The sequence below is a fragment of the Triticum aestivum genome, chromosome 5D, assembly GCF_018294505.1.
Source record: "Triticum aestivum cultivar Chinese Spring chromosome 5D, IWGSC CS RefSeq v2.1, whole genome shotgun sequence".
In the NCBI taxonomy this organism is placed as follows: Eukaryota; Viridiplantae; Streptophyta; class Magnoliopsida; order Poales; family Poaceae; genus Triticum; species Triticum aestivum.
In genome coordinates this window covers 440,370,836-440,375,818 of record NC_057808.1, presented here as the reverse complement: position 1 = coordinate 440,375,818, position 4,983 = coordinate 440,370,836, and positions in this window count along the sequence as shown.

Sequence of the window (4,983 nt, the reverse complement as noted above, 5' to 3'; positions counted from 1 at the left end):
GTTGATCACTTAGCCCGTTTCTTAAGGCTAAACCCGCCGGTGTTTTCAAGTAGCACCGAGCCGATTGTTGCAGATGATTGGCTCCACAAAGTTGGAAGGGAGTTGACCACTGCAGGATGCACAGATGCGGAAAGAGTGCGTTTTGCCGCACATCAGCTTGATGGACCCGCAGCATCATGGTGGGAGAATTATACAGCCACGCACCCTATTGACACTGTCACATGGGACCAGTTTCAGCAAGCTTTCCGTACAGCTCATGTTTCAGCAGGAGCTATGGCTATGAAGAAGCGTGAGTTTCGCAACCTACGCCAAGGAGGACGCACCGTAGGCCAGTATGTGGAGGATTTCAGTAAGTTAGCACGTTATGCACCAGATGACGTTGCTACAGATGCAGCCAAGCAGGAGAAATTTCTGGAAGGATTGAATGATGAGCTGAGTATGCAGTTGATGGTAGCAACTTTCAACAACTACCAGGAGCTGGTAGATAGAGCTCTCATGATTGAAGGGAAGCAACAGCAGATTGAAAACCGCAAGAGGAAGTATGGACAAGGGAAGTACAATTCTGGAGCCCAGCAGAAGCCACGATTTACCCCGAAGCCGGGAGGACAGTTTCAGCATACCCATGGAGGTAGTTCGCACAACCATAATGGCTCCAAGAATGGTAATGGGAATGGAGGAGGAAACGGACAGAACCGCACCAACCCATCTACCCCAACCAAGAGAGATCTAAGTCACATTACTTGTTTCAAGTGCCAAAAGACGGGACATTATGCAACTGATTGTCCCGAAGCCCAAAATGGAAATGGCAATGGAAGCTCCGGGAAGAAGCCGAACCCGTTCAACAAAGGACATGTGAACCACGTGAGCGTGGAGGAAATTGAAGCTCAGCCTGATGCAGTAATAGGTAAGTTTTTGGTTAAGTCATTTACTGCAACTGTTCTTTTCGATACTGGTGCATCACATTCATACATATCAAGGGGATTCGTAAACAAGTTTAAGATGTCCACCCAAGTTCTCAAAAGCCCCATGTTAGTAACCTCGCCAGGAGCAGAGTATATGGCCACCCAAGGATGTTTTAAGATACCGTTGGCCATTGGAAGGCATATTTTCCCCTCAGACCTCATTGTTTTGGAATCGCAAGGTTTGGATGTGATTTTGGGAATGGATTGTCTATCGTTGTATGGAGGAAACATCGATTGTGCCAGCAAGACTATTTTGCTTACCACCCCGGAAGGAAGGAGGATCAAGTATGTATCCAGGCATATGCCGAAGAGGACTCAAGTGAATTCCTTATCAGGAGTTGTACAAGAGGAAGTACCAGTGGTGAAGGATTATCCGGATGTATTTCCAGAAGAGTTGCCAGGCATGCCACCGGATAGAGACATTGAGTTCTTGATTGAACTTTTGCCAGGCACAGGGCCAATATCTAAGAGACCGTACAGGATGCCCGCAAAGGATTTGGAGGAAATTAAGAAGCAGATCAAGGAGTTACTGGATAAAGGCTATATTCGCCCAAGTTCGTCACCTTGGGGATCACCAGTACTTCTAGTGGAGAAGAAAGATGGATCACTAAGGATGGTTGTGGATTACCGAGGATTGAATGAAGTGACCATCAAAAACAAGTACCCATTGCCGATGATCAATGATTTGTTTGACCGCCTGCAAGGAGCTAAAGTATTTTCCAAGATCGATCTACGATCAGGATACCATCAGTTAAAGATTCGAGAGCAGGATATACCCAAGACGGCATTTACCACCAGATATGGATTGTATGAGCATACTGTTATGTCATTTGGACTGACTAACGCACCGGCCTATTTCATGAACCTGATGAACAAAGTGTTTATGGAGTTTTTGGATAAGTTCATCGTGGTGTTCATTGATGATATCTTAATATTTTCCAAGAATGAAGAAGAGCATGAGGAGCATTTACGATTGGTACTTGAGAAGCTCAGAGAACATCAGTTATATGCCAAGTTCAGCAAATGTGAGTTTTGGTTGAAGGAAGTTGGATTCCTTGGACATGTTATTTCTGGAGATGGAATAGCAGTAGACCCTGCCAAGGTTGACACAGTGACCAGTTGGGAATCACCCACTACAGTTGGAGAAATCCGGAGTTTTCTTGGACTTGCAGGATACTACCGGAGATTCATCGAGAATTTCTCAAGGATTGCTAAGCCCATGACTGAGCTATTGAAGAAGGACACCAAATTCAATTAGACTGAGGAATGCGAAGCTAGTTTCCAAGAGTTGAAGAAACGATTGGTTACATCACCCGTGTTGATTCTGCCAGATCAACGCAAGGACTATGAAGTTTATTGCGACGCTTCTCGTCGAGGACTTGGAGCAGTGCTTATGCAGGTAGGAAGAGTTGTTCCGTATGCTTCACGACAACTTAAACCCCATGAGAGGAATTATGCTACGCATGATTTGGTGTTAGCAGCCGTGGTGCATGCATTGAAGACATGGAGACATTTTCTCATCGGAAACCATTGTGAGGTGTACACGGATCACAAGAGTTTGAAGTACATTTTCACGCAGAAGGAGTTAAACCTCAGACAGAGGAGATGGTTGGAGCTCATCAAAGACTATGATATGAGATTGCATTATCACCCTGGAAAGGCTAACGTAGTAGCAGACGCGTTGAGCCGCAAGAGTCATGTCAACACCCTCATGACAGGAGAGTTACCTCAGGAGTTAGCCGAGGACATACGTGAGCTATGTTTGGAGATAGTCCCAAGAGGCTATTTAGCGTCATTGGATATTCAGTCTACCTTGATGGAAAGGATCAGAGAAGCTCAGAAGACAGACAAGGAGATTGAAGAGATAAAGGAGAAGATGAGCAAAGGAAAAGCCAAGGGATTTCGTGAGGATGAGCACGATACCTTATGGTTCGAGGACCGCCTATATGTGCCAAATGATCCGGAGATCAGGAAGTTGATTTTGCAAGAAGCCCATGATTCACCGTATTCGATTCACCCAGGGAATACCAAGATGTATTTGGATTTGAAGAATATTTTCTGGTGGACCGGAATGAAGAAGGATATTGCGGAGTTTGTAGCAGTTTGTGATGTATGTCAGAGAGTGAAGGCAGAGCATCAGAAGCCAGCAGGATTGCTACAGCCATTGCCGATACCCGAATGGAAGTGGGATAAAATAGGCATGGATTTTATCACGGGATTACCCAGGACCCGTTCAGGCTATGACTCGATATGGGTTGTAGTCGACCGTTTGACGAAAGTGGCTCATTTCATTCCAGTGAAGACCACTTACACCAGTGCTAAGTTGGCAAAGATATACATGACCAGAATAGTATGTTTGCATGGAGTTCCGAGGACCATAGTATCAGACAGAGGAACCCAATTTACCTCAAAGTTTTGGAAGCAGTTACATGAAACATTGGGAACCAGGCTGGAATTTAGTACAACATTTCATCCGCAGACAGATGGACAGACCGAGAGAGTCAACCAGATTTTGGAGGACAAGTTGAGAGCATGTGCGCTAGATTATGGATCAAGTTGGGACGACAATTTGCCATATGCGGAGTTTTCTTATAACAACAGCTATCAAACCAGTTTGAAGATGGCCCCTTTCGAAGCTTTGTACGGAAGGAGGTGTAGAACACCGTTGTTATGGGACGAAGTTGGAGATCGTCAGTTGTTTGGACCAGATTTGATTAAGGAGTCTGAACAGAAAGTGAAGTTGATTCGCGATAGGCTCAAGGTAGCCCAGTCCAGGCAGAAGAGTTATGCTGATTCTAAACGCAAGGAGACCGTTCACGAAATCGGAGACAGAGTGTATCTTCGAGTATCACCACTTTGAGGAGTGAAGCGCTTTGGAGTTAAGGGAAAGTTAGCGCCTCGTTTTATCGGACCATACAGAGTGTTGGAACGTATGGGAGAAGTTGCCTACAAGCTGGAATTGCCCGAAGGATTGTCTGAAGTACATGATGTATTTCACGTTTCGCAGTTGAAGAAGTGCCACGCAGAGATGGCTGAGATACCGCTGAGAGATACTGTGCCACTGGAAGCGATTCAGTTGGAAAGTGATTTGACCTATGAGGAGAAACCAGTGAAGATTCTCGAGTATGCCAACCGAGTTACCCGTAGCAAGGTTATCAAGTTTTGCAAAGTTCAGTGGAGTCACCACACAGAAGATGAGGCCACCTGGGAGCGAGAGGAAGATCTACGGAAAAACCACTCCCACCTGTTTTCTAGCCAACCCGAATCTTGAGGGCGAGATTCATCTTAAGGGGGGTAGGTTTGTAACATCCCAAATTTTCAATTTGGAATGTTATACATAGATCATCATTTGCATATCATGTTTTGTTGCATTTTGACAAATCCTCGATAAATCCTAAGCAACTCAAGGACCCTCGGAGAGAGTAGGGGATTTTCTCGAATTTTCTTATTTGATTTTTCAAACGAGGATTGGGATTTTTAATTATTTTTCTCTCCGGAAAAATATTCCAATTTATAAATAAGCGAGAGGAGAAAATATGACTTCTCCAAAAACATTGAAATACTGGAGGAAAAATGTTAAAAACATTATTTGGAATTTATTGGATTTTATTTGCAATTTTTATTGCATTTAAAAATATGCATGTTTTCAAAATATTTAATTTTGATTTTAAAAAATGTTCACCCTATTCTAGATTTTCTAACTAGACGGGGAAAATTTATTTCATATTTTTCTGATTTTTATTTATTTTTCTACGCAATATTTTCCGCGGAACATATTTAAAAAAAAATTAAAAAAATACGCGCCGCGCCGACTGGGCCGAGCCCAGCCGACGGCCCACCCCGCCGCGACCTCTCCTTCTTCCCCATGACGCCGCCGGAGTCCGGCCTCGCCACGGGAGTCGCCGCCGCCTCGGGTGCCCCCTTCCCCAAGCCCCCTAGCACACCCCCCCCCCTCCATATATACCCCCCCTCCGTTTTTCGCCACATCGCCGCCGGAGGAGCCGCCCGCCGCCGCCGCATG